General features: G+C 37.7%; 1 pseudogene; it reads right to left on the reverse strand.

Annotated features, from left to right (window-relative positions):
- Positions 1-1,870: 1,870 nt before the first annotated feature.
- Positions 1,871-1,982, reverse strand: LOC124891087 (annotated as a pseudogene).
- Positions 1,983-23,497: the final 21,515 nt, after the last annotated feature.

A 23,497-nucleotide genomic window follows, 5' to 3' on the forward strand; every position in this document is an offset into this window, starting at 1 on the left:
CATTTATGCTATGGTGTTTTAATTTGACACCATGGGTTTGGAGGCATGAGATCCAGAGTACCCTTAGCAGCTTAGTCCCAGTCAGCAACAGTAAACATAGCAGTGAGTCCTCTTCAGTTGAGGATGATCCTTATTTTTATTATTATTGTATCAGACTTAGTTTATTTTCAGTAGATGGAGTTAGTTGGGGATATGTCCCATCAACTCCACATCTCAAATAGTTTAGAGGCTTTTCAGACAGATGTATCAGTATTCAGTTTTCAATTTTAAGTATTTTTAGATGTTTTGAACCTTATGGCCAGTTTTAGCATTTATTAGTTTTATTATGCAGTGTTCGGGTACAGATATCAGTAGAGGGTTGGCTTGTGGTCCTTCAGGATCATGAGCATCGTGTGACGTTCCAATTCTAGAAAATTGGGTCATTACATTTTAGTTATTTTAATTCAGTCATTATACTTGAACAATAATTTAGCATAACTTGACAAATTTTATCACGTTTTAGCATTACTTGGCATATTTAAAACAAACGATTCTAGAATTTAATAAATTAAGCATGACTAGTTGTAGTATCTCAAAACTTCAGTAAAATAATAATTTAAACTAGTATCATTCTTTATTTTTCAGATCACAGTTTATCTATTATAAACAAATAATAATATAATTTTGGAGGACTATTTAGTATCGAGCTTATAAGGGTTCCAGAAATGCATCATTACCGTTTGATAAGGATCTTTTTGTCGGTTAAGATTGATACCTTTAGCCCAATGGGCTCAGTTAGTGGATTCACATCAAATAAATTTGTTCCCTTGGTATGGAATAGGGCACCCTCTGAACTAGGTTGTACATTGGACTTCATGTACTCACATAGTTTATGATGATTGTAAAAGCTTCCCTTATGAATGATTTAAAATATGATACATTTACATGACTCATAGATTTCAGACTAGCTATGTTATTTCATAAGTTACTATTATCATTCATGTTTTTCGATTTTATGATCACATTCTTGGGTCACTGTACTACAGATTGTAATACATTTCTACAATTTTTTCTAATGTATCTAAAGTCAGTATAAAGCATATTTTTAAGTATTATTTATCGTAATTCCTATTTTTTATGATAGGAGCAAATCCGGGACAAAATGAACTGATAGTTTAACATATTAAAGAGTAATTTTAGGAAAAAACAGGGAACTTATTAATTAAATTAAAATTAATCTACAAAATCAATTAGATTCTAGGTAAGAAGTCCAGTTATTCCAAAGAAAACGTGTTAGATGCCCTTCAAATTCTACAAAGGTGCTTCCCGGCTGAACTCATATTTTTAATTGAGGGGGAGATTAAAGATAATTTAAGTAACTATAATAAATATAAAATGAATAAAATAAAGTAAAGCATGACTAACAAATACGGCCTAAAATTTGTGTGTTGTTAAGTGAAAATGAATAAACATAGTGAATTATTCAGAATGATTCTAGAATTCAATATCCGAGTGTCTTCTTTGAAAAGTAACTTCGTATACCTATAAACGCACTTGATGAAGTGTTATTAATAAACGAATATAGATAAAAATGAACTAAAGTTGTAATAATAGACAGTAAAACCATCTTATGTACATTGGAGGCCTTGAAATGACGAAAATTTCTTCATTGGTCAATTATTAATACTTGATTTAAAATTATTCAACTTGAAAGTAAATTATGCCTTTTATTATAGAGGTCTTCAAATCCAATGGAAAATTTTTTCTTTGGCCAAGTATTAATACTTGATTTAAAATAATTAAACTTGAAAATAAATTTCGTTTTTTATTATAGGGAGGCCTCGAAAAGTTGATGGAGGATTTTTTTTCTTAGTCATTTCAACAATAGGTGAAATATGTCACGACCCAATTTCTTAATTTGTTTGTGTTATTCTCGCATAGGGGCCATCCTAATATTTTCTGTATCATTCCAAATTTATCATACGTCCCCAAACACTTGGTATCAAAGCCAAGGTTTCATTGGTACTGTTGGCGCTGGAGCCAATATTTAGTAGAGTCCCATAAATCGATACAGAGATGTCTATATCCTATCTTCTGGAGGCTACAATGCATTTTGAGGGAAAATTCTCATTTTCTAATCTAATTTCTTGTGTTAGGTCTGAGTTGGTTTTTCAATCTTTGTTAGTTGAATCTTTACTCAAATCGCTAGGACGCAAGGTACGGGAGTCAAGGACCACGACCCTAAGCCCTCTACTAGAGTTTCAATTAGGGATCGAGGTAGATCCGAAGGTTGGGTGCAGGTTCAAGATTAGGCTAGGGTTCCATCACCTAATCTTGTTATTGCTCTTGAGGCTGAGAGAGTTCCAGGTATTCTGCCACCATAGCAGCAGCTGGGCCAGGGTTATCCTAGGCTCTACCTAGTTTTATATCTTCTTTAGTTCTTCGTGATGTATTGATATAGTTATTGGGGTTAGTTGATGGTCCGCCGATTGAGAGAGCTTAGCCAACATCACAATGTGGTATTGATTTAGAGGCATAACCTATAGTAGTGGCACCTAGGGTTGAGGTTTTTCTAGCACCAGTAGTCCCATATCGGGCAGTAGCCCAGCCAATTATATCTTTAGAGAAGCAGAAGATATTGGGCTATTTTTTGAGATTGACTCTACTTAGATTTGTTGGGACCCTAAGAGAGGATGTTTATGAGTTCCTATTTGATTGAAAGGAGAGGCTACAAAATTTGGGGTTGGTCGAGTCACGTGGAGTGGACTTTGTTGCTTATTAACTAGACACAACAACAAAGAGGTAGTGGAGAGGTTATCTTGATTCCAAGCCAACTGGATCTCTACCAATGACTTGGACTTAGTTCTCCGAGTCTTAGTTGGGGAAGTATATTCCTCGCAGTATGTGTGAATGTCTTCAATATGAGTTTTCTACTTTAAGATAGGATTAGATGTCTATGGCTAGTATGAGGCAAGATTTTATAAGTTAGCTAGGTACACCAGTATGATTCTACCTATGGAGTATGAGTGGATTCGATGTTTTGTTAGGGGGTTGAGATTAAGGCTTCATAAGGCTACACAGAGTTTGGTAACTTCAAGAAAGTCTTTTTCTCATTTTATTAAGCATTTTTATTCTATAGAGGAAATGAATTAAGGCCCAATGGGGTAGCGATAAGAGACCCATTACCAGGGCATTTACAGTGGAAACTATAATAATTCACTATTCACAGGCTGAGGGTTTTACGATAGGTACCCCCAGCATCAACCTTATCAGCATCAAGGTCAGCCTAGTTGGCTATTTTAGGAATTTCTTTAAATATCAAATAGGGGTTATCCTGGTTATAGTGATTCTAATGGTTAGAGTAGTAGTTAGCCGCAAAGGGGTATTCAGTCAGGATTATCGAGTTGGGGTGGTCATTTTGGATCTTTCGAACCTTCTAGATAGAGTAGGGTGCCTGGGGCATGTTATGACTGCAGGGTTATTGGTCATTTCACCCGTGAGTATCCCTAGTGTGGGATGATTGATCCATCAGTTCAGACTACACAACCACTCGATCAGTGCCACCACCAGCCAAGAGTGGTGCACAGGGTAGTAGAGCCCCATGGTTCTAGAGATGGTTCATAGGGAGGTAAGATAGCAGTAGGATAGACACTTAGTCTAGTAGTAGATAGGGTCATTTATATATTGTACCAAGTTGACCAAAGGCTGAGGCTTTGAATACTGTGATCACAAATACGATTTTCGTATGCCATCTGCCAGCTTTTTCTTTGTTTGATCTCGGTTCCATATTTTCATATATTTCCACTTATTTTGCATTGCGACTGGGTTTATGTTCGGAGTCCTTATTTGTGTCATTACATTTAACTACCCATATGGGTAATTCTTCAGTAGTGGATCGTGTATATAGATCTTCTTTGGTGACTATTCAAAAGTTTAATATTCAGATTGATCTCATTGTCCTAGATATAGTATATTTTGATGTAATTCTAGGCATGGATTAGTTATCTCCTTACTATATGGTATTGGATTATTTTGCTGAGATCATTATCTTAGCTTTGCCTAGCGTACCCCTAGTTGTGTGGCAGGGTTCTATTAGTTGCACGCTGATAGAGATTTTTCTTACTTTTGGGCTAGAAGACTGATATCAATGAGTTGTGAGTCAGTTTTTGTGTATGTTTGGGATGTTAGTGTTGAGAGTCCACTAATTGACTCTGTCCCTATTATTCACGATTTCCTGAAGTGTTTCTGGTTAACCTACATGGCCTTCCTCCTAATTGTGATATAGAGTTTATTATTGACCTCGAGTAAAGTACTCAACCTATAATTATAGATCCATATCGTGTGGCTCCTACCAAGCTAAAGAACTAAATAGTCAGCTTCAATATCTTCTAGGTGAAGGTTTTATCAAATTGAGTGTATCATAATGGGGTGCTCCAGTTCTATTTATGAAGAAAAAAGATGGTTCTGCATATATGTGTATCGACTATAAGTATTGAACAAGGTGCCCATGAAGAATAAATATCCTATGCCTCTATTGATGATTTGTTTGACCGGCTCCAGGGTGCAATAGTGTTTTTTAAGATAAATTTGAGGTTTGATTACCATCAGTTAAGAGTTAGGGTTGCGAACATCCCTAAGATAACCATAAGAACTTCTTACAGTCATTATGAGTTCCCGGTGATGTCTTTAAAGTTAACCAATGCCCCAACAACTTTTATGGATCTGATAAACTGCGTGTTTGGGCCATATTTAGACTCCTTTGTAATAGTATTTACTATGACATTTTGGTATATTCGAGAAGTAGGAAAGAGGGCGAGCACCATTTGTAATGACCCTTTAGGTCATTTTCCATATTTCTGCTTATTTTCACCATCAGAGCTTTTCCATAGCTGCCCCAAGTCATTTATTAATTATTGGGACTAATAATTTGGTTACCAGGCAGTTCATTTGATTTTTAGAGCCAATTCCCTATTTTAAAGTCTTCGTTGGTTCCAAATGGTCACTAGGTGAAAACTTCAGTATAACGATCTCATATGCAAATTTGGATTGCACTAGCAGCTCTGGAATATTGATTTTAGGCTAGGTGGACTTTTGGTTTGGGTCTCGATGCATCCGAGCACATTTTGACCTATTGGTCGAAAGGGCCAAATTGGAAATTTGAGTGTGGGATCCATATTTAGTCGAAACAACCTCAGACGGAAAATGCAATTATACCGTTAAGTCTGAAATATCAAATTTAGTGTAGTTACATAGTTTGTTTGCGCATAAGGGATTCCAAACTGAATCTTGAGGGCATGACAAAAACTTGGATATTTTGCAAGTTTCAACTGATATATGGTGTGCCAGCGATGGCCAGCAAAGGTCTGCAATTGCAATACCCTTGGCAGGTGGTGGCAATCGCGACTGCTTGGTTAGTCACCAAGATAATGTGATCGTATGTTGCGGGTCTACGATAGCGGGACCCAAACACCTGGATTGGGTACATAAAGCCTCTTTTTCCAATTTTAGCTTATTTTCTATCTTGCATCTTGAGAGCTAAACCCTAAAAAGTGTGAGAGCTTAAAATTGAAGCTTTTGGGTGCTTGGGAAGCTTGATTAACCTTTATTTTTGAAATAATTTCTAATTTAAGGTAAGATTTCACCCCTTTCTTAGTTGATTTTATTTATTTCATGTTGAAAACCCCAATTGCTTAAGGGCTTGATTTTAGCCCCAAATTATCTTGTATTTTACTCTCTTGAGGGTTGTGACTCCTTGATCATGTATGAACGGTGGGTTGTCTCAAAATCATAATTTTTATAAGTGGGACTCATATAGGAGTTTTGAGATAATTCTTGAGCTTTAAGCTCACTGCCTTGATTATGACTTAACCATACAAGTCATATGGTGTCTTGACAGGTCAGGTGGCCTTAGTCGTAGGGTGTCCAATAAATGGTGTTTGGATTTTTGTCTTGGTTACGACTTTGGGGATACGAGTCGTAAGGACTGGTGACGAGTCATTAGGATGTGCCATCACTAAATTAGTAAGTTTGTGGCTTGAATTTTCTCTGAGTATGAGTGGCTCACTAAGAGATGTGGGGATAGGTTACGAGTCGTGAGGTAAAATTATATGTTGTCCAGTGTCTAACTAATTTAAGTTCTGTGATTCCTATAACATGACCTTATGAGTCGTAGGTCTGGTTACGAGTTGGGTGGTTGAGTTGTAAGGTTGACAGTGTATGGGGGCCTTGGTCACTATCTTGGTTACGACTCCTGGTCACGAGTGGTAAGGAGTAGTTATGAGTCAATGCTTGACTCGTAGTTAAAGGTGACACTTTTTTAGCTTTTATGTTGGAGGCACTTTGGATATTTTGCACTTTAACCCCTTGGACCCCATGACTTAAAACCTTCTTTGGGAATTTATTATCACATCATTCCCAATAAAACACTCCCAAAATTCTCTCTCAAACTCTCTGTTCAAGCTAAGGATAGGGTTTGAAGGAAAGTGATCATCTTGGGTTCTAAGGGTGTTATCTCTTCTAAATTTCTTGGTATGTAATGCATGTTGCTCTTCCCTCTTTCCTATTTTATTAAAATCACATGTTTTAATGTATGACTTTCATGTTATTGTTATGGTTTTAAAATAAAAGTTTAGGGTTTTTAATGCTTATCGTTAAATAATGTTTTCCCATGGTTTAATTATGATTTTCTATGTTTTTAATATGGTTTTGAACATATGGGTGCATGGGAGTAGTGGTTGTACTTGGGAATGGCAATTTTCTCTAAACTTGTGACTTTAGAAGAGGTTATGACTCCAACCTTGTACTATAAAATTGATTTGTAGTAATAATAAAGGCAGGAATTTGAAGTAGGGGTACAGTGGAATCCCCAAAGTGTTTAGTTTGACTTATTCTTGAAACTAATGCATGGAATAAATGGTTAAATGGTTAAGGATGGTTTTGAAAAACTTGTGAGGTACACTAGAATCCCCTAAGAGAGTAATTTAGCAAACCTTGTGGGGTATGCGGGAATCCCCCAAGTGATTTTTATAATGGAGTCGGCGGGGTAATGGGAATCCCCTAAGTTTTAGCTTAATGACATTGCTTGCAAGCTATAGTCAGTATGACGATACCTCTTAATAATTTCTTAATGATTGATACCTGAATTAGTGATTTGGTTATGTGTTAATGTTTTAATTGAGCAATAATAAGGGTTGTGATAAATAGCCGTGAAGGTATGAGTCCAAACGTCGGACACTGGAAACTCATGTTTGCCTACAAGAGGGTTGGTATTAATGATCATGTGCTTGTGGAGTACAAGGGAATCCCCCAAGACTATTCACCTATATATGTATCATGGATGGCGAAGGGTACAAGAGAGTCCCCAACTATCTATGATATCTTCGGTTCGTATGGCTACACACACTGGGCCTTGTTCAGTGGGTAACACTAGACCCATAAATCCCATGGGTAGATTTATGATGGTAAATCTATGCAACCCAAGTCAATGTTTTAAAATACATGTTAACCTTATTCCCTATCCCTGCATGATATATATGTATATATGTACTTGCATATGGTTATTCGCATTGGTTTGATTTGGTTTTGAATTAATGGCATTACTTTATGTTTATCCTTGAGTTACATGGTATCGTTCACCTCGCTAACTGTCTTTGGGCTGTATCCCCATGGAATTTAGGAACCAACCATACTTCCACTCCTCCTACTTAGTGACTTGGTAATTCGGGAACAACTTTTGAGTTATACTAAAGGGGTGAGCTTTCACACTCCGAATGACCCCATTTATTGCTATGGATTTCTTTATGTCATTATTATTTCCTTGGTTTTGGTTTTGTCTATAGTCGGGGGTATATCCTAACTGAATATTCTTTCATTTAGAGTAGAGGCTTTGTTGGACTACTATGGGCCTGGGCAATGTTGATATTGGTATTGGTATTAACATTGGGATTTATATTAGATGGTTAATTGGTTGTAGATTTATGTTTTGGTTATAGACTCATTATAATGTCTTTAATTTGATGTTATCTTATCTTGTTCAAAATTAATCTTACATCGGGTGAAGGATGGTCAATTATTTAGGTGTTGGGAGTAGTCTCCAGTCCTGGTTGGACTTGAGATACCCAACACGGCCATGCCCTAGTTTGAGTCATGTCAGATTGGTATCATAGCCTAGGTTCATGGTTAATTAGGTGTCCACAAAGCTGTGTCGAGTAGAGTCTCTTTTAAGAGTGTGTAGCATGCCAAGATCATAAGGGAGAGACTACGATACATATATTTCTCTTTCTTATGTTCTGTTTTTGGACTGTAGAGTCTATGGTCCTAAAATCTTCTGTAATTCCCATTTGTTTGCTTTTCAAATCATACCTCCCAGATTATCTGAACCTCATGAAAACTCCTCTATCCTACTCGAGGATAATATTAATAGGACACGCCCTGCTTATATGGTCCATCCCCGGTCTAGGGGTCCAGTTCCTAATTACCCTTCTAGAGTTCCATTGGCCCCCTTCAATCCTTATCGAGCTCCTAAGGTTGACATGATGAATGCTGAGTTTCATCAGTCTCTTCATATATTGGCTTAGTTGGTATCTTCTCAGTATGAGTATAGTACTTCTGTTACTCCATCTTATAAGGCCATAAGGGTTGGCCAATCTATGAGGTTGAACACTCCTACCTTTATTAGTGTTTAGGTCGAGGAGGATCCTTAAACTTTCCTTGATGAGATAAAAAAAACTTCTATTTGATGCATGCCACTAGTGTGTAGGGCATGTAGTTCGCCGCCTGCCAATTGAAAGATATGACTATTTATGGTACGGGGAATATAACCAGTTAAGGGGTGATAATGCCGAGTCAACCTTGTGGGGTGATTTTTCTAATGCTTTCCTGGACTACTTCTTTTCTCAAGAGCTGAGGGAGGCAAAGGCGGAAGAGTTTGTTAATCTAAAGCAAGGCAAGATATCAGTCAAGAAGTATGGCTTGAAGTTTCACCTGTTATCTCGGTATGCTCCGAAATTGGTATATAACATGAGGGATATAATGAGAAAGTTTTCTTTCAGGTTATATCGAGACTTGATTTTAGAGAGTAAGGCTGCCTTATTGAATAATGATATGGATATCTCTAGGTTGGTTGTGTACATACAACAGGTTGAGGAAGAGAGGAAGAAGCATGAAGAAATAGGGGAGAGGTAGAGTAAGAATTTTAGATTTTTTGAGTAGGGTGGTGGTCAACAACAGATTGACAGGGATTATGGAAAGTGTTCCAAGAGGACGTAGGGCAATCTTAGGGCCTACTCAACGGCTAGTGCTCCCTACCCAAAGCCATCTAATGACATATATTTTTAGGGTGGTGGCAGTTATAGGGCACATGGTACCCAATCTCAAGGTAGTGGGGCCTAATCAGCTCCATCATATCCTCTCTATAGATTTTATGATTTTTTCATTGGCGTTTCTATGATAAAGAAAGGGATAAGTGCTTCAACTATGGTCAGATCGAGCATATGCTTAGAAACTATCCCATTGGTAAGGTTGCTTCTGGAGCAAACGAGGTTCTGGTTGCCTTTTCATCAGCTTCTGTATAAAAGGGTGCACTATCTGGCTTCAGCACTGGTTAAAACTTACTCTTTGCTCTCACTACCCGTTAGGAGTCTGAGGCATCAGCTGATGTCGTTACTAGTATTTTGAAACTCTTTTCTCGTAATGTGTACTATTTACTTGATCTGGGGTCTACTATTTCTTATGTGACCCTATTTGTGGCTGTGCATTTTGGTTTTGGTCCCGAGTGTATTTTGGACCCCTTTTCTGTTTGTTTCCTAGTAGGTGACTTTGTGGTTGCTAAAAGAGTCTATAGAGGTTGTGTGGTATCTGTGGATGGTCAGAAGACTTTAGTGGATCTGTTTGAATTAGACATAGTTAATTTTGATGTCATATTAAGGATAGATTGCTTGCACTTATGCTATGCTTCTCTAGACTGTCGGACCCGTAAGGTCATTTTTTAAGTCCTTAATGAGCTAGTTATTGAGTTGGATGGTGGTTCTCTAATACCCAAGAGAAGGTTCATATTGTATCTTAGAGCCCAGAGATTAATCTCCAAGGGGTGTCTTTATCATTTGGTTTGGGTTAAAGATTCTAACTTAGAGAGCCCTTCATAACATTCCATCTCGATGTAGAATAAATTTCATGAGGTCTTCCCTGATGACCTTCCCGGTGTCCCTCCCGATAAGGAGATTAGTTTTAGGATTAATCTTTTTTTGCACACTTGTCCTATCTCTATTCCCCGGTTAAAATGGCTCCAACTGAGTTAAAGGTGCTTACGGAGAAACTAAAGGATCTCTTAGACAAGGGTGTCATTCATCCTAATGTGTCCCTGTAGAGTGCGCCTATTCTGTTCGTGTGCAAGAAGGATGGTTCCCTTCAGATGTGTATTGATTACCGACAATTAAATATGGTAATGGCTAAGTATAAGTACCCCCTTCCAAGGATATATGATTTATTTTATCAGCTTCATGGTGCTAAGTTTTTCTCAAAGATCGATTTTTGGTCTAGGTATCACAGTTAAAGATTAGGAAATTCGATATTCCTAAGACTGTCTTCCAAATTCGGTACAGTTATTATGAGTTTTTAGTTATATGTTTTGGTTTGACTAATGTGTCGACCGCTTTCATGGATTTAATAAACAAGGTCTTTTGTTAGTTTTTAGATTCATTTAACATTGTATTAATAGATTATATTCTAGTGTACTCTAAGAGTGAGATGGATCATGCCGATCACCTCCGCATCGTGTTGCAGACCTTGAAAGATCAGAAGTTGTATGCCAAATTTTTGAAATGTGAATTTCGGTTGAGCGTTATTACTTTTCTGGGTCATGTCATTTCTAGTGAAGAGATCATGGTGGACCCACAGAAAGTTGCAGTGGTTAAGAAAATCCCTAGTCCCATGACTTCAATCGATATTCAAAGCTTTTTGGGTTTAGCTGGTTGCTATAGGAGGTTTATGGAAAGTTTCTAGACTATAGCCGCACCGTTTGATTAAGTTGACCCAGAAGAAGGTGAAGTTCTTGTGGTTTGACGCTTGCGAGGATAGTTTTGAGAAGTTAAAAGATAAGTTGATTTTAGCTCTAATTTTAACCTTGCTCGAGGGAATGATGTATTCATGGTTTATTGCGATGCATCCCGTTTGGGATTTGGTTTTATTTTGATGCAGCATAGCAAGGTGATAGCTTATGACTCTTGACAATTGAAGGTGTCTGAGAAGAATTACCCGATTCATGATTTGGAGTTGTTACCGGTGGTATTCGCGATAAAGATCTGGTGTCACTATGTGTATAGAGTCCATGTGGATATCTTTTCAGATCATAAGAGCCTACAATACATTTTCACCCAGAAAGAGCTTAATCTCAGGTAGAGGAGATGGCTTGAGTTGCTCAAGGTTTATGACATGCGCCTTCACTATCATCTAGGTAATGCTAACGAGTTATTGATGCTCTTAGCAGGTTATTCATGGGGAGTCTAGCTCATGTGGATGCGGAGAAGCGAGAATTGGTAAAATATATTCACCATTTAGCTAACCTTAGAGTTTGTCTCTTGGACTCTGAGGATGGTGGTGTGTTTGTGCAAAAGGTAGTACAATCATCTTTTTGTATCAAAATAATGGAGACAGGTACTAGAAACGTAGCGTAGTCATCTCTTAGTACCAAAATAAAGGAGATAGGTATTGGATCCTGACTTGATGAAGACTAAGGGAGATGTAGGTCAACAAAGGGTAATGGTTTTTAATATTGGTGGTGATGGTATCTTGAGGTACCAAGGTAGACTATGTGTTCTCAACATGGATAGATTGAGTCAATGGATTTTGGCTGAGGCTTATGGGTCACGTTATACTATCCATCCTGGTTTGACAAAGATGTATCATGATCCTAAGGATATTTACTGGTTGAACAATATCAAGTGAGATGTGGCTAGTTTTGTGGCTCAATGCATGGTGTGTTAATAAGTGGAGGTTGAGTACTTGAGGCCCGTTGGGTTGCCATAAGAGATTAAGTTGCCTGTATTGAAATGAGAGGTAATTAATATAGATTTTATTACCGGTCTTCCCCGGTCTTGGAATCAGTTTGATTTGATTTTAGTCATTGTGGATAGGATGACTAAGTCTGCTCACTTTTTGCCAGTGAAGACTAATTATTTGGCTGAGGATTATTCCAAGTTGTTTCTTGGGTAAATCGTGAAATTACTCGGTGCTCCGATTTCTATCATTTCATATCATGGTACTCAGTTCTCATCTCATTATTGATAATTATTTTTGAGAGCTTTGGGAACTAAGGTGAGCCTTAGTACTACTTTTTACCCGCAGACAGATGAGCAGAAGAAAATGACAGTTTAGGTCTTTGAAGATATGCATCGGGCTTGCGTAACTGATTGTGGTGGTATTAGGGTCGATAATTTGCCTCTCTTAGAGTTTACATATAATAATAGTTATCACTCTAGCATTGGTATAGCTCTTTTTGAGGCTTTGTTTAGTAGGAGGTTTCATTCTCCTATTTGGTGGTATGAAGTTTGTGAAAATGAGTTGTTCGATCTTGACTTAGTTTACTAGGATATGGAGAAAGTGAAGGTTATTTTATAGGCTTAAGATCGCCCAAAGTCGCAAAAAGTCCGATACAGATGTGAGGCGTAGGGAGTTAGAGTTTGAGGTTGGTGATTAGGTTTTTCTGAAAGGTGTCTCTCATGAAGGGGGTGATGTAGTTTGGTAAAAAGATAAAGCTCAGTACTAGTTATGTTGGTCTGTACTTACTTTTAAAGAAGGTCGGTAGCATTGCTTATGAGGTGTAGTTGCCTCCTAGCTTGAGCTTTATTCACCTGGTGTTCTATGAATTAATGTTGAGAAATTATGTGGGTGATCTGTTGCTGATTGTACCTATCAAGGATATTGGTATTTTATATTCTTTGTCTTAAGAGGAAGTCCCCATTGAAATTTTGGATTGACAAGCTCGTCGGTTATGGATGAAGGATGTAGCTTCCATAAAGGTTCTATGGAGGAACCACAAGGTTTAATAGGCTACTTAAGAAGCCTAAGAGGACATAAAATCCAAGTATCCATTCCTGTTTTCCGCCCCTGACAATCGCGCCTAAGGTATGTGTTATTCTTAACATCTTTGTTTTTTGATTTTGTTAAAGGAAAGGGTGATTTCCTTGGCATCTTTATTTTCTAACTTAGTTAAAGGTAAGAGTAAGGTATATATAGTCCAATCGTGCTTGTGTTGCCTTGACCCATCATTCGAGCATGAATGATCCAAGTGGGGGAGAATGTAATGCCCTTGATTTTTAGCCTTGAAAATTTCTTGAGCTTTAAGCTTACTGCCTTGATTCCGACTTGACCATATGAGTTGTATGGTGTCTTGATGAGTCAGGTGGCCCTAGTTGTATGGGGTCCAAGAAATGGTGTTTGTGATTCTGCCTTTGTTACGACTTTGGGGATATGAGTCATAAGGACTGTTGATGGGTCATTATGATGAGCCATAAACAAATCAGTATATTTTTGGCTTAACTTTGCTCTGAATACGAGTGGCTCACTAAGAGCCGTGAGGATAGGTTACAAGTCGTGACGTGAAATCATAGGTTGTGCAGTGTCTAACCCATTTGAGTTCTGTGTTGCTTTCGATTGGACCTTACTAGTCATTGGGTCTGGTTATGAATTAGGTGGTTGAGTCGTAAGGTTGATAGTGTTTGGGGGTCTTGGTTATGACTCATGGTCATGAGTCGTAAGGAGTGGTTACGAGTCAATGGTTGACTCATTGTCAAAGGTGACACTTTTTCTGCTTTTAAGTTGGGGGCACTTTGGACATTTCCCACTTTAACCTCTTGGACTCCACGACTTAAAACCTTCCCTGGGACTTCATTATCACATTATTCCCAAGAAAACACTCCCAAAATTTTCTCTTAAACTCTCTGTTCAAGCTAAGGCTAGGGTTTCAAAGAAAGTGATCATCTAGGGTTCTAAGGGTGCTATCTCTTCCAAAATTCCTTTGTATTTCAACAATGTTGCTCCTCTCTCATTATTATTTTATTAAAAACACATGTTTTAATGTATGGATTTCATGGTATTGTTATGGGTTTGATATAAAGATTGGAGGTTTTGGATACTTATCGTTGAATAATGTTTTCCTATGGTATAATTATGGTTTTCCATGTTTTATATATTGTTTTTAACATGTGGGTGCATGGGTATGGTGGTTGAACTTGAGAATGGTAATTTTCTCTAAACTTGTGACTTTTGAAAAGGTTATGACCCTAACTTGTACTGTGAAATCGGTTTGTAGTTATGAGAAAGGTGGGAATTTGAAGTAGGGGTACAATGGAATCCCCAAAGTGTTTGGTTTGACTTATTCTTGAAACTAATGCATGGAATAAATGGTTAAATCGTTAAGGATGGTTATGAAAACCTGTGAGGTACACTGAAATCACCCAAGCAAATAATTTATACAAACCTTATGGGGTACATGGGAATCCTCTAATTGATTTTAATAATAGAGTCTGCGGGGTAAATGGGAATCCCCTAAGTGTTGGCTTAATGACATTGCTTTCAAGATATAGTCGGTATGACGATGCCACTTAATAATGCCTTAATGATTGACTCCTAGAATTGGTTGTTTGGCTATGTGTTAAATATTTTAATTAGGCAATAATGAGGGTTGTGATAGCTAGTCGTGAAGGTATGAGTTTGAAGGATAGACACTGGAAACTCATGTTTGCCGACATGGAGGTTGGACTTGATGACCGTGATCTTGTGGGGTACAAGGGAATCCCACAAGACTATATATACATATATATCTGTATAATGGAGGACGAAGGGTACAAGGGAATCCCCTACCATCTGTGATATCTTCGGTTCGTACGGCTATACTCATTGGGGCCTGTTCAGGGGTAACACTGGACCCAAATAGCCCATGGGTGGATTTATGACGGTAAAGCTATGGAACCCAAGCTAATGTTTCAAAATGCATGCTAAACCTTGTTCCTTCTCCCGGTATATATGTACTTGCATATGGTTATTCACATTGGTTTGATTTGGTTTTGAATTAATGGCATTACTTTATCTTTATCGTTGAATTACATGCTAGTATTCACCCCACTAACCGTCTTTGAGTGCTGTATCCTCACACAATGCAGGAACCAACCATACTTCTACTCCTCTTGCTCAATGACTTAGTAATTCAGGGATAAATTTTGAGTCAGAATTAAGTGGTGAGCTTTCATACTATGGAAGACCCCATTTCATGCTATAGATTTCTTTAGGTCATTATTATTTCCTTGGTTTTGTTTTTTGCTATGGTCGGGGGCATATCCCGACTGGATATTCTTTGGTTCTGACTAGAGGCTTTGTTGGACTACTATGGGCATGGGCGGTGTCGGTATTGGTATTAGCATCGGGATTGGTATTGGATGGTTAATGGTTGTGGATTTTGGTTTTAGTTATAGACTCATTACAATGTCTTTAATTTGATGTTATCCTATCTTTTCGGAATTCTTCCGACATTGGGTGAAGGGTGGTCAACGGTTTGGGTATTGGTGTGGTCCCCGGAGGCCCTTGTTCGGGTTATGTCAGTATTTTTATGATATTATGTTGGATTTAGGATGGGTTTAAGTGTTGGATTGTTGAAATTCAAGACTTGGGTTTAGTTGGATCGTTTAGACTAAACTGAGACCGTAGAGTTGAAATACTTAGCTTGTTGCCTTGAACTTTAGTGACTTAGATTCATTACTAATGTTTATCATGTGTATACCTTAGCTTGCTCGAGATTAAGTAAAATTCTCTAGTAAATTATGCATAGGGTAAATTTGTCCTTAGTTGTCTATTCTAACAAAAGTTACCTTAGTTTCTTGTGGACCTAGTTAAAGTGCTCGAGTAGAATCTCTTCCTTAGGACTAATTGTGGCTTGTTATACATTTATAAGTGGTTTTAGACACCTTAAGCCTAGTGCGGGTAGAATTTGCCTAAATATGAAATTTGAGGATTAGAAGTGGATTCTTAGCCCACTCTATGCTATGACACATGCTAGCTTTGGTAACACTTTTACGCGTATTAGACTCTTGGAAAATATGTATTGAGAAATATTGACACTTGATGGTTATATTGGTTAATGTGGGGGTTGACACTCATTGATTATGCTATTATTTATGTATGTTGATGATACTAACTATGATGTGGCTTATATATATATATTCGGTTTGAGTTCGGAAGATGGTTATGTTGTTGATTATATATACTCTGTTCGAGTTCGGATGATGATTATGGCACTATTGATTATATCGGTTCAAGTTTGGATGTTGATTAAATTTACCGACTCGAGTCTGGCTATTGATTATTTACCGGTTAAAGTCTAGATTTTGGTTATATATAGCGGTTCAAGTCCGAATATTGATTATATTTACTTATTTGAGTATAGCTATGCATAATATACTATGATAATATACTTTTTATGATTAATAAAATCGGGGTGTGGAATTGAAGGTAGTAATTTGGCTAAGTTGGAAAACGAGGAATTGGTTATAATGTGGTGTGACATAAATGGATTCTAGTAATTGAAAAAATTGGTTAATAAATGGAGATGTGCTATAGAAATATAGCACTTTCAATGCTTAACACGAGAAAAATATTGCAAGTTTTTGAGGTTGTTTTGTTAGATATGATGGGTTTTGGGTATGTTTTGCAGGAAATCATGTTTTGGATGCTAGGTTCGTGAAAAAGATGAAAAGGGTGTTTTTGGCTACTTATGGGAGAAATTATGGATTTTCGGGCCGCTTTTCGAATTGATCGTGATCAAAGCATGTGCGGGAATTTAAAAAAGACCTAAAAGAATAACTTTTGGCACATGCTAAGTCAATATGTAAACCGTATGTAGCACATGTGGACCGCATGTGGGCAAAGTATTTGACACGACCCAAACCAAGGCCTTGTCGTAATGGGCATCCTAAATGCATCCAGGACTAGAGACCTCCCCCGTTACCCAACCCAACCTCCAAACACATGCCATGAGTTTAATGAATTCTGAACGTATAACAAAATAGCATTTTGTACAATTCCAGACTCTAGATAGGTCTATAACCGTTTCCAACCCAAGCAAATCCAACTACCCAATACCCAACCAATAACCATACCAAGACTAAAACGATAACTAAATACGAGTCCATAACATAATAGGATGGAACAACCATAAATACAGTCAAATAGTATCAGCCCTAATATCAATGCCAATACTAAGGCTGACACCAGCCACACCAACCTATAGTAGTTTCACAAAGCCTCTAACCGAAAGTAAAACAATATCCAATTGGGACATGTCACCAACTACGGCTAAAATAATGTTTATGAAATAACCAGAGTATGTAAAGACATCCATCATATGAAATAAAGCCTTCTGGATATGAAAGCTTACCACTTCAATCTAGCCGAGCTGATCCCTAATCCGATCAATAAGAAGGAGGAGTAGAATGGCCGATTCCTGCATCACGTGAGGATACAATAGCCCAAAGATGGGTTAGCGGGTGAAAGCTAGCAACTACTCACGATAAATATAAAATAATGCCAACCTTTAAAACCAAGTAAACCAACCATATGCATTTACAACCATATACACACACACATATATATAACTATGTTGGGAAAGGAAATCGGGTTTAGCATGCCTTTAAAACCATTAACCTGGGTATGTGTAGCTTAATTATCCTAGAAGCACTTACGGGCTATATGGGTCCTGTGTAACCCCTGAATAATCCCCAATGTGTGCAGCCACACAAATCGGAGATGCCATATGAGTAGGGGATTCCTTAGTACCCTTCGCTCTCTATGATACATATGTACAAGTGTACTTAGGGATTCCCATCTACCCCATAAGTATCATATATGGTCATCATGACCAATCCTCATGTCGAAAAATATGAGTTTCCAGTGTCTGTCCATTTGACTCACACTGTCCATTTGACTCATACCTTCATAGTTAGCTATCATACCCCGCCATTATTGCCCAATTAAAACCATTACCACACAACCATACCACCTTTCCATTTGTTATTAACTAAGGCTATAAGTAGTGGTATCATCATACCAACTATAGCTTGCTGTCCTTAGCCATCCTTTTTAAGTAGATGGGATTCCCATGTACCCATAGATTACATTTTTAAGTTGACTTGGGGGAATCCTATGTACCCTACAAGATGTTTATTATTATGTTCGCTTGGGGGATCTATTGTACCTCACAAGGCTTTTAATTAAACCTATCATAACCACCAATACCTTACCATTTAACCATTTCAAACCATTTAAACCATTTAGAGTTTCATTACCAAGTTATACCATGCATAGTTCAATAAAAGTCTAACAATTTAACCAAAAAAACTCTCATAGGCATTTTATCAAACATGTTGGGGGCATAGTGTTTCCAAAGCCAAAACAAAGTAACAATTGACCATTCCCATGCAACCAAATGTCCAAAACACCATAATAATATGAAAATCATATCTAAAAACATGGGAAAACCATAACCAAACTATTTATAATCAAAACCCCAACATATATTTAAGACCCAAAACCATACCACAATCATGCCATGATAACATTAAATCATGCCTTTAGTTGAACTAACAATGAGGGGGGAGTAATATACCTTAGATTACATAGATGACAGAGAGAAATCACCCTTGTAAGCCCCAAATTGATCTTATTAATGAAACCCTAGCCTTTCTTGAGTCAAAAGCCTTAAGAGAATTTGAGAGTGTTTTAAGAGAGTTTGAGTGATTGCAAATAGGTTAAATAATGTCCCAAAAGTGATATAAGTCATGGGGCCTTAAGAGTTTAAGTGGAGAAATGTCTAGATTACCCCCAACTTAAACTGCTTAAAATCCCCACAGGATGGTACGACTACCCCATACCAGTCATACCCTACCATACGAGTGGTACCCACCTCTTATACCCTAGGCCTCTCCTTGGACCCCAACACTATCTAATGTGCAACCACTCAAGACCAAACTGTACCCAACCATATGATTAGTACCATGAAGTCTTACCCTAGGAAGAATTGAATCACCTAGACTAAACTTAGGGCAACATACGATTGACACCTTACCATTCATACCTTGCATACAACTAGTATGATATAATCGTACCTTAGATAATAACCAACCAATCCATACTGGTCACTATACAATAACCCAACCTAGTCATACCTTATCATACGAGAAGTACCCCAACTCATATGATGTCCAGAAGCCAAAACGCAGGAAATTTTCTTAAGGTCAAAACCCATAGTGTTTTAGTATTTACCATAAGTCCAAAATTCCAAGAGCTGACCTGCAGTATTTTTTGGTATGAGCACATCCAGTCACTACATACGCCCACCCTACAGGCTGTGCTCGGGGATAAGGCATATGTAGGGACCATAAGTAGCCACTAACCCTTTTTTCTCCTATGTTGTTTGGTCTTTGGGTTTAGGATTTCGTCATGTACTATAAATACCCCTTATATATCTTTTAATTGAATTAACACACTCTTGATATTCAGTAATATATTTTGATTTCGAGATTCAATTTTGGTCTTTGAATTCTCTTATATTAATTTTGGTTGATTAATTTAGTTACAGTATTGGGTTTTTACTTGTGATTATTATGATTTCATCTTATTCTTTAAATTAAGAATGTTGTTGATTACTATGTTTTTGATTACTTCATAAGCATGAGCGGATAAAAACTCTTAGCTAGGGTTGTGGAAAACCTAGCGGATTGTTGAAGTAGGGAAATTCCTATTGTCATTCATAACTGATACCCATGCATAGATTGTATTATCTTTGGTTTACTAGTTTTCTTAATGGGTGCATACGTTAGGATCCCACCTAGATTATTGCTACTTACTCCGAAAGAAAAGTAGTGATTAGGAAAAGATAATGACAATATAATTTGGAGTTTAACTGAAACACCCTAAACTTTGACCCTTAGAAAAACTTCCTAAGTTTGAAGTTTCTGGATAAGGTACGGTTTGAGCATCCTTCTCGTATGTTTGGGTACGGGTTAAGGACTCTCTTTCGTATATTAGTCTTTGTGTTTGGGTTTGTTTCTTTCTAAGATATGACTAAATATCATACTATTCGTATGGTAGGATATGAGGTGTATGATGCAAAGTCGTATAATGCTTATTGACTAGTCTAGTGGATTCTGACCAAAGGACGGTTCCAAGGGTACTAATCATATGTTAGGATATGAGTTGGGCATGTGTGGTCATATGTTTAGAAGTATTAAGGTCCAAGGTGGTGCTACGGTACAAGACTAGGGTGCCACTCATACCCTAGAGTATGATTTAGGGGGATGGGTCATACCCTCCTGCGAGTTAGTTTTCAGCTTTTAAGCTGAGGGTAGTCTGGACATTTCCCACCCCAAAATCCTTATGTACCCACGTTATATGGTGGCCTCTCATAATTCACTTTGGATGGATCAAAACACTCCAAATACTCTGTCTAAATATTCTCTTGAAGATTGAGGCTAGGGTTTCTACAAGTGCTCTTTAAATAGCTCAAGAGTTAAGTTTCCTTCCGTGAATCTTCTTGTATAAGGCATTTACTCCTACCTCATTATTAGTTCCAACTAAAGGCATGTTTTAATGTGTTTTAAACATAGATTATGAATCATAAATGGTGGTTTTGAAAGCTAATATTGAGGGTTTGGGATGCATATTGTTGAGTATTATTTACTCTTGGTTTCAATTATATTTTTCACATGGTTTTGGTGGTGGTTTGCATTTGTGGGTGCTTGTTAGTTGTTAACAAATGGGTCATGCGTAATCCTAAACTTAATGGTTTGTGCTTTGGTTTTGGTCTTGGTAAAGGTATTACCTCAACATGTTTGATAAAATACCTATGAGAATGTTTTACTCTATTGTTGAACTTTCATTGAAGCTATTGCACTGTATGGTTTGGTATTGGAACCCTAAATTGGTTTAAATAGTTTGGATGGTTTGGAATGGTCAAATAGTAAGGCCTTGGTGGCTATGAAATTATTTTGAATGAATAGTAATGGTTTTAATTGGGTAATAATGGCGGGTTGTGATAGGTAACCGTGAAGGTGAGAGTCCAATGGACAAACACTGGAACTCATGTTTGCCGACATGAGGATTGGTCATGGAGACCATATACTTGAGGGGTTCATGGGAATCCCCTAACACTTATATATATGTATCATGGAGAGCGAAGGGTACACGGGAATTCCCTACTCCTATAGTATCTCTGGATCATGCGGCTACACACATCGAGGCCCGTATAGGGGGTAATACTGGACCTATATAGCTTGTGGATAGATTATGACAGTTAATGGTTTTAAAGGCACGCTAAACCCGACTCCCTTTACCGGCATGGATTATATCTCTCTCTATATGTGTATGATTGTGAATGCATATGATTGGTTTACTTGACTTTAAAGGTTGGCATTATTTTATCCTTATATTGAGTGCATACTAGCGTTCACCCGCTAACTCGTCTTTGGGCTGCTGTATCCCCATGCGATGTCGGAATCAGCCGTACTTCTTCTCCTACTTAGTGATTGAATTCGGGATCATCTCGGTTGGATTGAAGTGGTGAGCTTCCATCTTTTAGAAGGCTCCATTTAATGTCATGGCCTACTTTTCATATTTATGTCTTTTTATAGACTTGGTTTTTTACGATGGTCATGGGCATGTCCCGACTATATACTCTTTGGTTTTGTTTAGAGGCTTTGTATGGACTTGGGTATGGAATGGTTATGATTTATATATGATATATATTGGATTATCCTTTTTGGTTTGGTTGGTTGGTTATTGGGTGGATTGACTTGGTTGGGTTGGTCTCAGATATAGACTTATCCCAAAGTCATTACATTGTTAAATACGTTATCTTGTTATATGTTGAAAATTCATCCGACTTAGGGTATAAGATGATTGGTTGGATTGGGTATCGGGGGTTGGTCTCTGGTCTATGTTGGACTTGACATGCCCATTATGATAAGGCCCCAGTTTGGGTTGTGCCATTAAATGTCGATCCACGAAAATTGGTATTATCTAAGTAATATGGTTAGATTTCATCTAATAACTACAGACTCAAAAGGTAATAGATAACTGGGATCATGATAAGGGTTCATAAGGCGATATTCTGAGACTCAAAAGGTAAAGGGTGAAATCCTTCTGCTTATCCAAAAGATTGTAGAAGGTACATAACTTATCGATTCTGCATGCAAGGTATTAGGTTGGTTCAACAAATCACGATAAGCCTACGGAGTTGAGAAGCTAGGGGGAAAACAATCCTAGTGTTCACCTATGACTGATTACAACCGAAGTTGATATTCACCACTTGTTCGATATTGCTATTCAAAACCCCTATTTACTTTTCCAGTTCCGCCCATTGATTACAATAGTTGAGAAACATGATTCCATATATTCCCTTGGGATTCGACCCCAACCTTTGTTGGGTTACTATATCTTGCAGCGATTGTATTATCTTCTAAGAGGAGGTGTAGCTTGGACGTCACCAAACTTTGGCGTCATTGCCACGGAAATACGGTGGTGATTTAAGAATTAAAGTTGTTATTTTTGGGTTTTTTCTTTTTGTTCTTAGTTGGGTATACGCCAGTGTATACCTAACACATAGAGTAAAGGAAATCCCTTACTCCCAGTATCCAAATCCAGAGAGGATCCTACAAACACCTAGTAGGATGGTGGAACAGAAAAAAGATTATATTCCTGAAGGGGTTCTTGATGTTGTACCTCCCTCTCCTCCTGAAGGAGTTCAAGATATTGTTGATCTATAGACTGGTGAGCTTTTGGATCAAGCTTAAAATGAGAGAAGGGTAATAAAAGAAGCTTAGTGGGTAGCTATGCAGGGAGATCTAGCTGAGCAGAGACAAAAAATAGACCGTTGAGTAGCACTCGATGGAAATCAAAATAGAGCTAGAGGTTCCCATGTTCAAGTGATCCCAAAATATCAGTATGTGCAGCCATCTATCGATGATGAAGAATATTTGGGATACGTTAAGCCGACAGAGACTGGAGCCATTATTCCGCCTGTTTTACCCATAGGCATCAAGTTTGACATCACGAGCACAATGATCTAACTCTTAAAATTGAAGGGTGTATTTGTGGGTTTTCCTACAGACGATACAACTATGCACCTTGCAAATTTTATCGAGATTTGCAGTTTGTATACCATTTTGGGGGTGAATCAGGAAGCGCTTAGACTGAGGTTGTTACCCTTCTCACTTACAGGAGAAGCATCTTCTGGTTAGGTTTTATATTTAAATTCACACGCAAGATACATGATCGTACAAGTAATATAGTGACTTAGAAAGTCGGATATCGTACCCACGAGGACTATGCAACTTGCGATTCACCAACTTTACTTTTAGACAAGAATGTATTAAGTGTTGTAAAGTATCAAGATGATTTTGAAGTTTCTAGTGAAAATGTAAATAAATAAGAAATAGGAAATTGTGACAATAGCAAAGCAAGCTAAGGTTGTAAACAG

The sequence above is a fragment of the Capsicum annuum genome, unplaced genomic scaffold, assembly GCF_002878395.1.
Source record: "Capsicum annuum cultivar UCD-10X-F1 unplaced genomic scaffold, UCD10Xv1.1 ctg3021, whole genome shotgun sequence".
NCBI classification, from domain to species: Eukaryota; Viridiplantae; Streptophyta; class Magnoliopsida; order Solanales; family Solanaceae; genus Capsicum; species Capsicum annuum.